The sequence below is a fragment of the Nyctibius grandis genome, chromosome 6 (genome assembly GCF_013368605.1).
Source record: "Nyctibius grandis isolate bNycGra1 chromosome 6, bNycGra1.pri, whole genome shotgun sequence".
NCBI classification, from domain to species: domain Eukaryota; kingdom Metazoa; phylum Chordata; class Aves; order Nyctibiiformes; family Nyctibiidae; genus Nyctibius; species Nyctibius grandis.
The window spans coordinates 15193257-15211961 of NC_090663.1; positions in this window are offsets into that span (position 1 = coordinate 15193257).

Sequence of the window (18705 nt, forward strand, 5' to 3'; positions counted from 1 at the left end):
AAAAGTAGTGGGAAAGGAACTCAATAAAATGGAAGTCTGGAGGTTTCTTTATCTGCTGCTTTGTCTTTGTTAAACTCAGTTAAGTGGAATCTTTAAAATTCAGGATGGTATTAACATGGACGAAAACATAAAAGAATTACGAGTCCATTTGAGCTAAACAATTAATTTGATACAGATTATTCTTTGAGTTTTACAGCTGTCCAGCTATCATAAAAGCATATACATTTATGCATTTTTAAATGCTGCAAAGTACAGGCTTATTTCTGCAGACACCTGGCTTTCACCGTGGGCTTCCAGAAACAACTCCTCTCCCTCCCTAAAGAGCTTACCAGCTCAGATGGTAAGGAAGACAGTAGGTTTCAGAAGATTCCTTGCCTACCCTTATAAGAACAGTTGTTTGCTTGGAGGAAAGAAAGTGTAATTTCAGGGGCTTGCACTAAAAGATCCCTCCAAACAGAAAAGATCCCTCTTTTGTCCAGAGAGGATATTTCTTTGGGTTCAGAGTCCCTTGGTAGAGGTGTCAGCCATGTCAGTGTCAGTTAGAGGTAAAGGACCATGTGACTCCAGGTGTTTTACTGGAGAGCTTATGCTAGGAAACTGCACCAGTTTTCCATTACTATACCATATCTCAGCACCAAGTGAGAGCACAGAGGTGGGTCCAGCCAATTACAGAGGGTGAAGTTTATATGATAACCAGGTATGACATTATATGTGCCAGTTCTCTCCTTTCTAGCAGATTGTAGGAATAATAACACATTATAAATACATAGACAAATGCAAGCTGCAGCTAGTCTCCAAAGATGCCAGTGACGTTCCCTGATTAGGATTAGGAACAGAAATTTGAAATCCCTGGCGTTTGCCCTCCTGTCTCAAAAGGTTCCAAATTTGTGCTGATTTGTGCTGATTTTTCCTTAAAAAGGAAAACAGAAAGTGGAGTAGGTATCCCTTAGTCATATCTAGGATAAGGCCTTAGCAGTATGTAGCAAAAGCTTAATCATGGAACTAAAAACGCTATAGTGGTTGTGATTTAATTGCACAAGCAATAAAGTAGCCTGTTCCAAACTTTTGCGTCTTGTCATATAACTTACTAGGGACAGTCTTGGGCTGATCATGGCAATAAGGAAAAATGTTATAACATGTTGATGTACTGAAAACCATACAAGATTTGTAATTCTTGTTTACTGATAAAAAGTCCAAGTTTTTAAAACTGTAGCTCTTACTCTCATGTTTTTCACTTAACAGTTCATGACTGTTATGAGTCCTTTGCAGTTGAAGGTACTGGAATTGGGATGGGTTAAGGCTAACACGTACACTCCTGACCTACTTGCAAAGGGCACCACTGTTGCAAAATTAATGACCCTTCTTAACCTATAACCTGGCTTGGCATTGCCACCACATATTTCACCTCAATACTTGTCTTAACCTTGTTATGCCATGGTTGCTCAAAGATGCCATAGCTTCCCCTCACTTTAGATTTCTGTTGCTGTTTGTTCACAGGTAAGGCCTCAAGGTTGTATTCTGCTATTACGTTTTCAAGGCAGCTGAAAAACAAATTGCACACAGGGACAACGAGCCTGGTTTGCTCTAGAGAAGCACTTTTTGGTGTTATTACTTGTTACATCTAGATAATTGCTTTTATTAAGGGCTGCACAAGCTGTGTTCGTAATAGTGACAGCAGGACTCCAAACAGCTATTTAAAAATGTGTTAAACTACAAGATACCTGGACTTCTAAAGAAGACAGGCTGATCCCTTGTGCAGTGAGTGGGGTGTCAGGGACCAGTGAACTGCGCTGTACAGCTTGGTCACCAGGATGCAGAAGGGAGATCATGCTCTGATTCTGTTGGGAAAGGATTCTTACATTTAACTCCTTTCTTGTGTTCAATATTCAAGGCACATTGTGAGAAACATTTCATAATCTAAGACACAGCAAACTGGATTGAAATCTGCAGCAGAACCCTTGAGTACCTGAGAAGGCCAGGAAGGCTGTCGTATGCAGTAGCATGGCTTTCAGAAGGAAGAATCCCTCTTTTTTTAGTGAATAACATGGTCACAGGCAGCACCCCAGTTAGTTACTTAAAGATTAAATTCTATTGCTTTGCTGCTAGTTCACCGTTTTGATTTGATCACAGATGTTTTGTGCTGAGTGCTGTCATGAATCAAACTGGAGCTGGATATGAATTGGGGAATTTAGGACACATTGGCAAAGTAGTTCTTTAAAAATTATCAGAAAAGAAAGACCAAACAATATGGTAGACTGTATTGCCAAGAATCCCAAAAGGCTGTTCACAGTTTGTGAATAGTTTTTTAAAGGAACTGGCAGATTCAGGAAGACCAATCTAGACCACGACAGAGTCTACATTTCAGAAATTGTTTTCCAAGACAAAAGAATTGAAAATATTTTTATGAACATAATTTAAAAAAGCAAACAATCCTCCACAAATGAGTAAATATTTTGTTTGGTGTCTCTAACATGGAAACACAGAGTACACAGACTCCCCCAGATGAGCGCTGCTGGAGTTATTAGTCTTACTTAAAGACACTCAAAGAGTTTGGCTGGGGATGATGCAAAGAACAAATTAGCTTTTACAAAGAGCAAATGATGAAATGATAATTAAAAGTCATGCATGAGCGTCAGGAGGAAATATTTATGCTACTGTTATGATGTTTAGACATGATCTAGGCAGTCCTGGGCAACTGGCTGTAGATGGTCCTGCTTGAGCAAGGGTTTTGGACAAGATAAACTCCAGAGGCCCCTTCCAATATCAGCCACCCTACTGTTCTGTATAGATATTATACATATTAAAAGAGAATGATTATTTTTAAAAGTCAAGTAGTTTTAACGGCTGTGGCAAAGCCACAGTGAAAAAAGCATGAGGAAACAGAAACAAAAAAAAATATTGCCTCTGTGTTTTTGCTTTATCAATGGCTGTGTTCCTTCAGTTTTTGTGTCAGTATAACTTGACTGAAATCAGCTTTTCCTGGCATCCCAGGGGATTCTACATCCAGCCAGTTTCTTGTCTAGCAGTTTGTTACGGAATCAAGGAATCTCCTGTGATGTTTAAGTAGGTTTGCCCTTTATTCACTGTTGGTGCTTTTAAGAGGAAAAGACAGAATTATTCCGTCACCATCCATTTTTCATTTATTCAAAAAACTTACTGTTCAAAAAAAAAAATCCATCTTTAGTCAACAAAAAGCTTGCATATATGTTTTCCAGGAAGGCGTGTGATTTCTTCATGGGTTCGTGCGTCCAGGGTGAAAAGACGTGCCAGATCTTCTTACTGTGTTTGGGGCTCCAGGTCCCATTTCCATACTGGTTCTTAATCTGAGCTGGAATCACCTTCTCCCTAAATCAGAACTGCTGCTTGACGCAGTTACAAGCTATGAGTATGCTGCTAAATAACAGGGAGAGGCAGCAACTTAAAGCACTGTAGCAACTGTCAGTCTGTGGCATGGTTTTGATCTGCCCCAGTTAGCCCTCTATGAGGTGATAACTGGACCCCATCTGGAAGATAGCAGACTACAAGGACCATTCACCGTAGGCATTATGGACAAAACTCTGCCAGGTTTGGCTTCCTCCACCTTACACAGTCCTCCAGCATTAACCCAGCAGACTTCGTACCCTCAGGTGATTCCTGAAGACATGCAACACACTGAGGTCATATCATGTTATCGAACTATGCCCCTGATGAGTTGCAACGCAGAACTTCTTACATTATTTCAGACATGTTGAACTCAAAATTGTGTCTTAGGAGCCCAGAAACTGTAATGCTCAGGAGAGGTTACACTCACCAATCCAAGCACCACGTTGACCCTGCTTTACCTTGCAGTATGTAACTGGCTCTGCTTTATTTTGCAGTAGGTATGCGGCCATGGTGTCTTTGTCCTCCAGGCTTGTTGGTCCTGGTGAGAGCAAGAAATAGTATTTCTGCTGGAGGTAGAGGGAGGGGTCAGTCTTGTTAAGCACCAGACAATGGTGTAGTTTCATCACCTGAGAACTTAATATGTAACAAGTAAGACATTCCTGGGTGAAATTTAAATGCCTTTGATATGCATCAGGCCAAAATTTGATGACCTAATAGTTCCTTCTGACCTTAACTTCAGTGAGATATACCACGCAGGAAGGTGTCTCATCAGGGGTCACTGGAAAGCAAACTACAGCCCACAGAAGAGTTGCCTGAATTGTTTCCTTTAGCAATATTTTTAGCATGACACATTACCATCTTCTCAGGTAATAAATGACAGGGGAAATATTTTCTTGCCTAAGAAAAGAAATGATACAATTTATGAGAAAAAAAAGTACTAAGACAGCACTGTGTTAAATAAGGTAACAGCAACAACATCAAGTAAAATACTCCTGTAAAATCTACTGGCATGTAGCAATGGTTATAATGTAGGTGTAACATGATGGTACAGATTGCAAAAGAGATGTGGAAGTTGTGCAGCAAACAGGAAATTGTTTCACTTACTTACAGCACACAAAGAAAAAACTCTCTTCTATAATCAAATGAACCTGACTAAATCATCAGGATATCATCGATTGCACTTGACAAATGGCCACTTACACTCTGCAGAACACAATTTTGGCAAAGCATCATACTGGCAGAGTACCAACCCTGCCATGCTCGTGAGGCAGGCATGTGTGACTCAGCAGAGAAATACATTGGTGTTGAGTGATTCCAGGCTCCTCTTCTACCAAAACCACTTGAAGTGAGACCTTTCATGCTGTGAATGGGAGGTGGGCACACTGTCAGCACAGCTCTAAAAGGCAATCCTCCCCAAATACCCGCAGTGTGGTTGCCGGTGGATATTTGGGCTCTCTTTCGGTATTGAAAGGGCAAGTACTAATAACAAATGAGACAGACGATAGAGCAAAACAAGGAGCTAAATGGATAAATAAATAGTGCAAACCAGTTCTACGTACTTTCAGTAATACATACTGCACTAGCATCCTGCTGGTCATCAAAACACATCACCTAAGTATTTGATACGTCATGCATTAGCCAATAACGGACAAACCCGTATAAAAATACAGGAAGATTTTTAGGTCTGGAATTCCAATTTTAAAAAAGTTCTGTTCCAGTACACATACCAGTGAGTGCATTGTTGTTATTACAGGGCTTGCCTAGGTCATGGTAAAGAAGAAGGATTTTACAGCTGAAGAATTCTAAGCTATTGAGTTCCACCTGAAAGAGCAGCCAAAATGTAACTTACTGATCTCTTTAAGATCCTGTTTTCTATGGAGAAATCAAATCACTGTGAGTTGAATTAGGACAATTATAATCTATACATTAATCTGCCTTAGAAGTATAGCATTTTTTTATGCTGCCATCATAGTCTAATAATCTAAAGTTTAATGATTTATTGTGAACTTCACCACCCAATGCAAAATCAGACAGATATATTTATATTCAAAAAGAGTATCTATTATATTTATCAGAATCTATCACCATTTAGGAAACAACTCCTAGGAGATGTTATCTTTGACATTCAGGTTCCCATTATCCAAACTTGCTTTTCTTTTCCTTAAAAATATCCAGAAAGTTAAAAATACTTGGCAGAATTTAATTAATTTTGGTAAGTGATTGGCACACTATATCCTAAAGCCCAGTATTGCAGCATTGCTGCTTAAAATATCATGCAAGTGTCCCAGAGGTTAATACTTATATTAGTTTAATGCCAAGGTGATACAGTGGCTTGAAAGCAATGATACGTGGGCAAGCAGACTCACCATTCTGTAAATAATCACTCGAAGCCAGTCTTACATTTCCACGTTATTGCGTTTAATAGCGCTAATTTGGCAGAACTGAACCCCCTTGCGTTCCAGCCTGTCCTCAGATATTAGAGGGGCTGAGGGCAGCTGAGCTTAGCCTCCTCTGAGCGATGCCCAATTTGATACCTTAAATTTTGACTAAAATAGGCCAAAATCAGCACTATCAGTCCGGCTGCATTCAACAGCTAATACATTGAACTAACACAGGTCCGGATGCACTCATAGCGCAGGGCCCAGTAGTGGTCAGTGAACTAACACGGTTCCAGATTATGCCATAAATCTGGGCGCATCCACCGAAACAAAATCCTCGCGACCACTTCCACAGTTAAGGTAATTTATTTAAGCAACAGATACAGATTCTTTTAGATTGCCTGTGATGAATACACTGTCTGCAGAGCACGCTTAGGTACCTATGAACATATATATGTTGCAAGATGACTGTATAGTGCTACTAATACGATTACAAATACAAGCTTGATTTCTAAGTTTCCCAGGGAAGCATCTGGTATAACCATGGATACGAGTCTTACCCAAAAGCATCTCTGTGGGTGGGGAAGAGAGGTTCAGCCCATTGACTGATCCCAGAAGTCCATAGTGATGTCTCCCTGATTTCTCAGTGATGGTATCTTCCCCACCTTGCCTCTTTCTTAAAGGCATTTTACATTATTTTCTATGTTTAGGTGGAGCTTGAGTGACTCTAGTCATACATACCTTTATTACTGATTGGTGTAAAATTCTCTTGCTTTGATTTTAAAGGTATAGGCTAAGAAAAATTTAGAGAGCATGCTCAGGGGCAGAGGGAGGCGGGTGGCTTTTAGGATGGGGGTGTGTTTCGGTATTATAATGAGATTATAATGAGCAAAGTTCATCCACAGGACACAATTTCACTCCAATCACTGGCTCAGCGACCAGTGTTCTGGGTGGAACGGCGTATTATTTCTTATTTAACAATGGCTATGTGATTTATTGGCTACAAGGTACCATGAAGTTCCCATATCTGCCTCGTACCCTCTGTTCTCTCAGAGTTAGCACACCAAGCTCCCTTGGTGCACGAACATCTAAGTATGCAGGCCAGGTTGATTGGGGTACCATCACAGAACAGATTCCTTACATGCCGATCTTGTCCCACCTTAGATGCTTTCTTAGTTCTATAAGGTGTGGATATAACTTTACTCTCAATAAGTGTGCCTCCAATAATTAGTTTCAATAAGTTGCCCCCCGTAGTTACTCCACATGCGTATCGCCAGGCAGAAGAAAAAGATGTCAAAAAAAGGATTAGCCCATAAATGTGACATCTGTCCCGCAGTGCCGGGTGGATACTGCATTCTACTAAACTCCCCGTGGATCTGGGAAAAAACAGCAGTGAGAGCACATGGTGTACTCTATCTCAAGCTTCCCTTTCATAAACCTGGCAGTAGTTCCTTACCTTTGGAACAGAAATGGGGTGATCTGTGCTGTCCATCTCTTATTTTACGTAAGAGATTGCATTGGTCAGGTCATTCAGACACTACTCCAAGGGAACAGGAAGAGATGCGATGACCTGATTTCTTTACAGAAAGGGTTATTAGACATTGGAATGGGCTGCCCAGGGAGGTGGTGGAGTCACCATCTCTGGATGTGTTTAAGAAAAGACTGGACATGGCACTTAGTGCCATGGTCTAGTTGACAGGGTGGTGTAGGGGCAGCGGTTGGACTCGATGATCCCTGAGGTCTCTTCCAACCTGGTTGATTCTGTGATTCTGTGATTCTGTGACCTAAAGAGTTTAAATTAAGTAGCTTCTATCTCAGGACAGCATTTCCAAAGGTCTAGCAGGACCTTGTGATGACAGGCTAAGACCCTCTGGGAACGAAAACAGTCACGTTGGAGCTAGCGAGTGCTGGCTGGTGAGATCTTGTTTCTCTTGGTGGAGCATGCAGAACAGGAGAGCAGCCACAGGGACACCCAGCCAGACGCCTGATCTGAATAAGGGATAAAATAGGCGCCTAGCAGAAATACTTTAAAAGGTGAGGCCTGGTTTTTTGGTCTGGAATGCTGATCTTAGGGAGGTCCGGTTCTAAGATACACTAATCAAAAGCCATGATCTGGCTAAGGTCTGGCAAAAAGTAGCAGATTCTTATCATTGTCAGTGTTGGAAACCTCATCAAATAAAATCCAAGAACTTCTTGGAGAAGACAGAGCAGTCTGTCTGGCTGAGGTGGAGGTATTTTGCTACTTGCTGTTAAAAAAATGCTCTTTCAGCCACTTGTCCATATAGGTGTGCCATGATGTCTCTTCTCTGCAGATGGGCCGCTGTTGAGAAGAAACGATAAAAAACCCTTGAACTTGTTAACAGCTGAAATAGTGGGAACTGAAACCAGTTAATGATATAGGTGCCCCCCCAAGCTCCCAATGACTTTTTCGGGAAAAACAGAAATGCCAGGCAAGATACGCAAAACTCAGATCGTACAAAACCTGCACCCCAATCCCAGCTGTTGTGACAGGAACCTGACTCAAAAATGTAACTGCCTGTGCTTCTTCCTTAAAATGCACACTGCTGGCACATGGAAAGAGCTTTGACTCTAGATTATAACACAGATTCGAACTATGGACTTTCAGATAAAGAAACTTCCATCTTCTGGCAAAGGTGGGATGAAAAAGGTTTGTAAACAAATCCAGCCAACTCTACATAGTCTCCTCTGGATGCACAGGAAAACTGTCTCCCTCTGTCCCCAGGTGAATCCTCTGCAGACCCCGGTGCTCTCCCCTTGGGGCCTCCCAGCCCACGTGCCCACCTCCGTCTCTCCCAGTGTCTCCGCGGAGTGTGCCCAGTTATGGTGAGGGCAGGCACAGCTCCCCTGTCCTACTAGCATGTTCTCCAGGGCCATAGGCTGGGCAGGGCCTGTTGGCAACCTTCCTTCTTGCTGTCCAGCCAGCTACTGTGACACTGAGCTTTGTTCACACTAGACTTGCAAATCAAGCAGCTATATGGTCCAGCACTGTGCCTGGCCATTCTGTCTTGGACTTGATCTTGACAACCCAACTCAGCTGAGTTTGTTTGTATCCAGTGCGGGCCTCAGTCTCATTTCCTTTTTGGTATCCTGTAACCAGGTACAGAGGAGTCCTCCTGAACACCTTCAGAGATGAGCAAACGAGGAGATTTCCCAGAGTCATAAGGTTTTATGAGAAGGGTCCTTGAAAAGAGGCTGGAGTTGGAGAGCAGACCTGGAGGCTACAGCTAAGAGAGACGACCTCCAGCCCTAGATGATCTGTAGGTTGGTGTATTCTTAGAGCAGGATGAACTGTTCTGGGAGAACACTGAGATGGTGACTGAAATCACCAATGGTGGTCAGCCTCTCTCCACTGCCCTGCCAGAAATGCTGCATGTGAGAGGATGAACTGACAACATTATGAAGGGACACTGTGTGTGGAAGCCCTTCCTCTTCTTTGGTGGCTGTGACCATCTGTGAGAAAGAGAACAAGAATAGTTGAATAGTACATGCCCTGGGCAAGCCTCAGTTTTCTCAGTCATCTCCTGTGTAGAAGGACCGTTGTTCTTCAGATTTTTTCAGGCATACCTGCATCACCAAGAAGCCTGGAGACAGCTATGCTGCCAGGAGATCTAAGTCAGGTCAAATGTTGTCTTCTGGGTTAGCTGCTATCCCTGTGCCCCTCGAGTAATCTACTGATGGCACATCCCTCATTGCCTTTGGGGCCCTGCCCACATTGCCACTGCAGGACTGTGTCTGCAGCATGACCAAACCAGTCAGCTGCAGTAGGCTGCTGGCAAAACCCAATAGCACTCCTCTGCCAAGGAGTATAATCTAACCACCTTGAAAGACCTTTACTTCATATCAGCCCTTTGTTGGCTTAGCTGGTCATTGACTCTTGCACAGCCCAGCTGTGACGTTCTCTGTGCATTCATGGTTATCAGGGTAGGGTCAGCAACTCTCTCCAGTTCCAGCCCTTTGTACAATTGATTTTGCTGCCTTGTTACACACTGCAGATTTCACTTCTGCTTTCACTGACTCTGTTAACCTAGACATTGATAACTCAAGTTGTGCAGACCACAATAAAGAGGAATTGATTTAACTTGTTTTGCTGGTAAGCCATATATGATCTGATCCCCTGATAAATAAAGCTTATTTGTTCATATTTTGTTTCAGTATCAAAGCCACTGTACAAACCTCCACTGTTTTCAGCTTTGCGTTTTTCTTAACTGATAAAACACCTCGTTGATCCTCTTAGCACTGTTTAACCCCTACAGTGACCCCAGGTGCCAAAGCTCCAGTACATGCATCTTCTTCCACCAGCTCCTCTCTCCTGCCTTGTAAACTGAAGACTCATCACCTTGTCTTTGATTTAAGTTTGATCAGGCATCACTTTCTCCGCTCTTGTAAGGAAAGATTGTTACAGACTTGCCCTTAAACATAGGCATATAAATACAGTAAAAATTTATGAATGCATATTTCTGACACTGTGTAACTTTTCATAGAATCATAGAATCATTTTGGTTGGAAAGGACCTTTCAGATCATCAAGTCCAACCATTAACCTAACACTACCAAGTCCACCACTAAAACATATCCCTAAGCACCGCATCTACTCATCTTTTAAATAACTCCAGGGATGGTGACTCCACCACTTCCCTGGGCAGCCTGTTGCACTGCTTGATAAATGTTTCAGTGAAGAAAATTTTCCTAATATCCAATCTAAACCTCCCCTGGTGCAACTTGAGGCCATTTCCTCTCATCCTGTCGCTTGTCACCTGGGAGAAGAGACTAACACCCTCGCTACAACCTCCTTTCAGGTAGTTGTAGACAGCGATAAGGTCTTCCTTGAGCCTCCTTTTCTCCAGGCTAAACAACCCCAGTTCCCTCAGGCGCTCCTCATAAGACTTGTTCTCCAGACCCTTCACCAGCTTTGTTGCCCTTCTTTGGACTCTTTCCAGCACCTAAATGTCTTTCTTGTAGTGAGGGGCCCAAAACAGAACACAGTATTCAAGGTATTCATTTCTTCATTTCTTTTTACCTGCTTAAGTTCTAGCTCCCTTAGTGGCCTTTTTCTATATAGTATGTAATAGAAAGAACCGTCTTTGCTGGCATGGTGATATGCTGGTCTGACATGATGTACTGACTATCAGCTGCTTGTCAAACAGTCTTCTTCCCTGTTAGACACACTGCCCTGTTCTGTGGGACCTCGCTCACCGATAGCGCTGGGTAAAAGAACAGGACATGGTTTAGTGGTGGACTTCTCAGTGCTAGGTTAACAGTTGGACTTGATGATCTTAAAGGTCCTTTCCAACCTAAATGATTGATTCTGTGATTCTGAGAGCTGGGTAGCATGTATGGACCTACCCAAGATGTGAGCTATGTTTGGCCGGGGCTGTGAACTATCCCTGTTACTGTGTGCTGCGGGGTGAAGGGAACAGGGAAATCATTTCCGAAACAGAAGTAATTTCGAGGCGCCGGTGTGGCCGGGCCAGCCAGCTGGCGGCGGCGGGCGCTCGGCAGCGCTGCGCTGCCTCCTGGCGCTGCAGCCCTGAACTACTGGTTGAAAAGATGTAACTATTAGTTGGCCATTTTTTTGTCATTTATAGGCATTATTTTCATTCCTATTGTCTAAGTCTAAAAAATATCAAATATGTACATGTATGATCTGATCAGGTGTGTTCTTAACCCCTTCCTTACCTTGATCTTCCTATTTTACATTTTTATATGATGCAGGTGTTTCTCTAGTTGTAAACTGAAGCACAGCTTAGTCTGCTGTGCGCACTTAAGATTTGTTTTTTAACTGCTTGGAAGTGGATTCTCCATTAAGATTATAAAAAATACTCAGCAGGAGGGACCATTTTCCACCCCCAAAAGGATGCTCTTGAGAAATGTGTAGAAAGACTGTGTCTGAGTACCTTACACTTTAACCCACTTGGCTCCCGTTACTTCCCCATACAATTTCCCCATCCTGAAACCACTACCCCTGCCCTGTGGGGTCGTACCTGACACAATTGCCACCTCCAGGGTCCCTGCACTGATAGTGATCCTGAGACCCTAGCAGAACAGCAGCAAGCCAGTGCTGCCCCCCTGAGGGTCAGTAGACATATGACGGACCTTCAGAGGCAACATATGCAGCAAGCCCCTAGAAGTTCTGTATAGGTCATGCACAGGCTGCAGGCTGCATATAGGCAACAGGGTACAGAAAACAAAGGTTAAATAAGCCAGCCTAGAAATCTGTGTTATTTCTGGCCTGTCTTCAGAGCATGTGAATCACAGCATAGACACCTGTTAATATTTATTTGGCCTAAATATTCACTCCGGCTACCCTGAGGAGACTCCCCCCTTCCCAGTTTAATGCTTGCAAGCTTTACGGAGTAAAGCAAATCAACAGGCAAACACTGAGACCTGGCAGACACATTAAGCAACTCTCAGGTAGTCAGATCCTCTGACAACCCAGCCTGAATAGTGTTGATAAGCCGTGTTTTCAGGGGTTGCTAAATACGGATGACTCATTTGTTCATGTGGAACAGCCTTGCCTGGCAATCATGCAGACCATGCAATCGGGAATGACAAGAATTTCTGGGGATCCAAGAAGAAATCCCTTTCGGAGTCAGGGATAAACCGCACTTCAGACTTTTATCTTTCTCTAACAGAAATCAGAACGGACCGGTCTAACTCACAGACATGTAAGGGCTGACTGCCCACAGCGCAAGCTGCCTGGTCGGAACCAACAGTAACCAACCCTACTGCAGACGCTCACAGTTACAGGCAGTATACTTAGCTGCCAGCTAACCTACGCCACGATAAAAGAAAACAGCTAAGCCTGGCTTTTACAGTGTGTGTGTGTGTGTGTCTCTCTCAGCTTGGCTTATAGGGAGCTAGTGTGAACCATGAACTGTAGAACTTCATGAACCTACAGCCATCTACGAGCTTCCTCTCATCAGGATGTAATTGTTATTACAGCTACATGACAGGGACAGGAGACATTATAGTGGGAGGTCTGCTACAGGCCACCCTACCAGGGAAACTAAGCAGATGAGGCCCTCTATAGACAGACAGGAATAGCCTCATGTTCACAAGCCCTGGTCCTCATGGGGGACTTCAACCACCCTGATATCTGTTGGAGGGACAACACAGCAGGGCATAAGCAATCCAGGAGGTTCCTGGAATGCATTGATGATAACTTCCTTCTCCAAGTGATAGAGGAGCCAGTGAGGAGAGGCTGGTATTGGGACCAGCGCTGTTCAACATCTTTGTTGGTGACATGGACAAGTTTGCTGATGACACCAAGCTGTGTGGTGCGGTCAACACTCTGGAGGGAAGGGATGCCATCCAGAGGGACCTTGACAGGCTTGAGAGTTGGGCCTGTGCGAACTACATGAAGTTCAACAAGGCCAAGTGCAAGGTCCTGCATGTGGGTCAGGGCAATCCCAAGCACAAATACAGGCTGGGCAGAAAATGGATTGAGAGCAGCCCTGAGGAAAAGGACTTGGGGGTCATGGTTGACAAGAAGCTCAACATGAGCCGGCAGTGTGCGCTTGCAGCCCAGAAGGCCAACTGTATCCTGGGCTGCATCAAAAGCAGCGTGGCCAGCAGGTTGAGGGAGGTGATTCTGCCCCTCTACTCTGCTCTCGTGAGACCCCACCTGCAGTGCTGCGTCCAGCTCTGGGGCCCCCAACATAAGAAGGACATGGACCTGTTGGTGTGAGTCCAGAGGAAGGCCACAAAGATGATCAGAGGGCTGGAGCACCTCTCCTATGAAGACAGGCTGAGAGAGTTGGGGCTGTTCAGCCTGGAGAAGAGAAGGCTCCAGGGAGACCTTACAGCAGCCTTCCAGTACCTGAAGGGGGGGCTACAGGAAAGCTGGAGAGGGACTTTTTACAAGGGCAAGTAGTGACAGGACGAGGGGTAACTGTTTTAAACTGAAAGAGGGTAGATTTAGATTAGATCTTAGGAAGAAATTCTTTACTGTGAGGGTGGTGAGACACTGGCACAGGTTGCCCAGAGAAGCTGTGGCTGCCCCCTCCCTAGCAGTGTTCAAGGCCAGGATGGATGAGGCTTTGAGCAACCTGGTCTAGTGGAAGGTGTCCCTGCCCGTGGCAGGGGGGTTGGAACTAGATGACCTCCTTCTCTGGAGATATTCAAAACCTGCCTGGACATGACCCTGTGCAACGTGCTCTGGGTGAACCTGCTTTGGCAGGGGGTTGAACTAGGTGATCTCCAGAGGTCCTTTCCAACCCCAACCATTCTGTGCTTCTGTGTGATTCTGTGTGATCTTTAAGGTCCCTTCAACCCAAACCATTCTACGATTCTATGATTGAATATTTCCGAAATAAAGACTGTAAGTTCAGAATGAGTTTCAAAGTGAGGCATATTCCTCAAACTCAATACACTTTCTGCAAGTCCCAGGAAACCAGGCCACAAAAAATAAACAAAGTTTCTTCTTCTGTCTCTGCTTTAATAGAGGAACACAGCAGTGCTTCAGGTATTTGTAACAGTACACAGTGCAGTTTTTTCTCTTGAATTTTTCAAGGAAAACTGGGCGCCTGATGTTAAATGAGGGAAACAACCTGGCACCAGGTGATAGAAAAAGCTCAAGTACTCCACACTTTTTGGCCTTGGTTTTTACAGACAGGCCTGGTCCCAGACCTCCGCGTGTGCCAGTGTGCTCTGAAGAGGAGAGGGGTGGCCATCAGGAGGAAGCAAGATTAGGGTCTACCTAAAAACTGGATGCATTGAAGTCCCACCCAGAGTTGTTGAAATAGCTGGCCAATGTGATGACGAGATAGCTATCTGTCATGCTTGAAAAAATCACGCTTATCATGGGAGGGCCCTGATGACTGGGAAAAGGCTGATGGACCAAACACACTGCTGCAACTTTGAATAAAACGAAGAGCCAGGGAACAGAGGCTAGTTCACTTCCACTGCAGCCCACAGAAGGATGACAGAGCACTTCCCATTGGAATTCAATCCTAAATGCTTGCAGGACAAAGGAATAGCCAACAGACTTGCCACAAGCATATCGCACTTGAACCACTTGATAGCTCTGCATTTCACCATTGATAGCAATGCAGATGAGGTGAAGGACTAATGCAGCACATCCGGACCTCAGACACCTCCTCCCACAGCTGTCTCTCTTAGAAGCTGAGCTATGTGGGCTGGAGGAATGGACCACTGGGCTGAGAGAGCAGCAATCAACAACTTAACATCAAACTGCTGGCCAGCAGGTAACAAAGAAAGTATTCCAGGGGGACAATACCAAGGCCATAGTGTTCAACCTCCTCCTGTTAGTAAAAGAAAATGTAAACAAGGGACAGTGGCCACACAATACAGCTTGGGAGTCTCAGGCTGGACATTAGGCAAAACTTGGCCTAACAAAACAGAGTACTCAAAGAGGTTGCATCATCTCCATCCTTTTAAGTTTTCTAAGACTTAGCTAGAACACAAAACACAGCTGACCTGGTCTAGTATTGCTCATAGCCCTACTTCATACATGAGATTAGACTAGATGGGAGGGATGAAGGGGGTATTCATGGTCCCTTCCACCAACACATCTATGAACTGGTGCAACTGATTTCATTCTTGTCAGTAAAAATATTGGTATTTCAAAGGAACTGCCTTTAGTATGCAAAAGACATGCATTTATTTGTCACAGTCTACAACTTCTTCAAGGAGGGCAGCAGAGGGGGAGGTGCTGATCTCCTCTCTCTGGTTATCAGTCATAGGACACAAGGAAATGGCATGAAGCTGCATCAGGGGAAGTTCAGATTGGACATTAGGAAAAGGTTCTTCACTGAGAGCATGGTCGGTCACTGGAACAGGCTCCCTGGGGAAGTGGTCATGGCACCAAGCCTGTCAGAGTTCAAGGAGTGTCTGGACAATGTTCTTAGTCATATGGTTTAGTCTGGAGAAGAGGAGGCTCAGAGGTGACCTTATTGCAGTCTACAACTACCTGAAGGGAGGTTGTAATGAAGTGGGAGTCAGCCTCTTCTCCCGGGCAACTAGCGATAGGACAAGAGGACACAGCCTCAAGCTTCACCAGGGGAGGTTCAGGTTGGACATTAGGAAGAATTTCTTCTCAGAAAGGGTCACCAGACATTGGAATGGGCTGCCCAAGGAGGTGGTGGAGTCACCATCTCTGATGTGTTTAAGAAAAGACTGGCCATGGCACTTAGTGCCATGGTCCAGTTGACATGGTGGTGTCAGGGCAACGGTTGGACTCGATGATCCCAGAGGTCTCTTCCAACCTGGTTGATTCTGTATTCTGTATTCTGTTTAGTTTTAGGTAGTCCTGCAAGGAGCAGGCAGTTGGACTTGATGATACTTATGGGACCCTTCCAATTTGAGATATTCTTTGATTCTAGGATTCTTTCACTGACTAGCTTCATTCCCAAGCCTCTCCAGGGAGCTTTGCACTCTTAGTACAAGTATCTGCTGTATATATGAGAACTTGTGACTTATTCTCAGCCCAGCCAGTTAACTGCATCGTTCTGCTCCTGGGCACAAGGAAGGCACCTTTTTCTCCTCAGTATATTTTCATCATAGAGACAGCCATGGCTAAATTTATCACAGGGAAAAGGTTTGATCAGCAAATCCTTCCTTGTGCCACAACCATGAAACAGTATCTGCAGTGACATGCTAACACAAGCAGTAGGAGAAATTCTTGGATTCTCTGCTTAGAAACATAACTTCAAAAAAATTCAATTCTGGCTTGAAGGATCCCACAGCTTTGGCATTTTGTTTCAGAAAAATATTCATGTAAATAAGATTTTCAGGCAGTTCCCCTCACTCTGAGAAGCTCTAATGGTTAAGAGCAAAAGCATTTGGCGCAGCAACAGAGGTGCCAGAACATCTGTTGTGGGTCCATCTATAATTCTATCATGTGTCCAACTTTCTACAAAACCACCAACTTCCATCTCCAAATGGATTTGTGATGTTCTTTACCTCTCCATTTACCCATTGCCAATTAAAGATCTCATTTAGGATTTGCTGATGATATTCCACAGAACAGCTGCTGTTAGTTTCTGGCTGACAGTATAGACCAGCTTCTTGGAAGGCCAATGTTCTGTACAAGCATGGCAGAAATGGAACAGGCAACTGGGATTACACCACACTGTTAAAAGAGGAAGGGAGAAGAACCCCTGCAATATAGCCTTGTGAGGAATAACTAGTCATGTTAGTTCTCCATATCTATCCCTAGTCTAATTAAGCTGCATTTTCACTGTAAAGTAGTTGAGCTGCCAGTCACAGTGAAGTGACACCTGCTTTCCAGTAACCGCCAGATAGAGCTCAAAAGCATGTTCATGCTTAAAACTGAAACCTTTAGAAGTAATGGGGCTTGAGGAGCCATGTTTGGGCAGGGCTTGAACTAGCATTAAAATACTCACAACTCTTAATATAGCAACACCTAAGGGGTTTGTGTTGTTGTTGTGTTTTTTTTTTTTAATTTGTATTCCCACTTACAGTCTAATTTCATATTCATGTCAAGTATCTCACATATTTCCTTTTGAGGTCACTACATCTGTACAGTACTGCTGAAGAACAGAATTTAGGGATCATGGAAGTCAGGACCTCATGACAGTCCATCCAGTCTAGTCTGCCTCTTTCTCTGTTCCAGAGCAGGCCAAGGGGTCGATATCTCACTGCAAGAGCAGCCTGCCACCAGCTGCCATCTCCACACTCTTTCATCACAGGCAGAAGAGGTCTCACAGGGAATGGGAAAGAAAAATGATGGCTGAAACAATCACAATTTGTCCCACAGAGAGAATGGCTTCCATTCCTACACATGCATTTTATATTCACCCCAACAGTGAATGGCTATTCCTCTTGTTTTACAGAGGCTGACAGTCTACAGTTTTCAGACCAAACAGGGTTGTTGAGGAGAAAGCTTCAACTCAGCAATGCTCTACTTCGATGTAGCTACCTCCAGAAAGGTCTGCATTCTCTTTGGAAAAGGTCTTTTGCTTTATACAGCCAAATAAGAGTTCAGTATTTGTTTCCCCTTTTGGAAAAAAAAAACAAACCTAAAGCATGATACACCTGACATTAAGTTATCAGTGGAAAGCTCAGTGAAAGAAAACCCAACTTTGGGGTTGTTTGTGCAAGAGTCATGCTGTAGCTAGGTGCTCCTGCCCCGTCACTATTTCTTGACTGTTGAGTTTAGTGCAAGACTTTTTCAGTCTAGGGCAAATACAAGTAATGTAGGGGCCTGATTCAGAACAGTACAGCCAGGCTCCTTCGACTCAAGTTTGTGATCTGCCTATGCTGGATCAACAAGCAGCCTGTGCCATGACATTTGGTTCAACAGAAGAATCTCTTTTCAGTTTTGTAGTCAGGATTTGCTATCCAACTACAAAGACCATATTAGTCCTTAAGGAATTAGAAGCTCAGGCCATATGCCAATAAACAAATCCAATGGAAGCTGAAGCACGAGAAACCACCTCCACAGGCAGGCATCCAAACACAAGTCTTAATACAGGCTTTCTAGCTAACAGGCATTCTGCATGAGCAACATTACAAGGTCTTCCAGGAATCAAAAGATACCTCGTCCTACACATCACCTTTCAGACATGGTGCACAAGCCCTGATGCGCAGGGAAGAACTGACTACTAGTGGTAGGAGGCTTCAGGAAATGATGCCATTTCCCTCAAAAAACACATTTTGCTAGCAGGCCCCTCTCTTACAAAAAGCAGGATTTGCCAGTGAATTCTGTTCTTTGCCCACAGCCCTCTGCATAACTTCCTCCCCCCGCCCCGCTCCCTTTTATCATTACTTAAATGACAGGGATTCAACTACAACAGGAACCCACTGAGCAGATTCAATAGCAACTCTTTCAGATCAGACTCGGGGAACAATGGATGAACTGCACAGGGACTGGCACAACAACAATAGCAGAACAAGTTTTAGGGACTAGACACTGAGCAATCTTGCTCATTTTGATCTCATGCCTAATTTCAAACATGCCC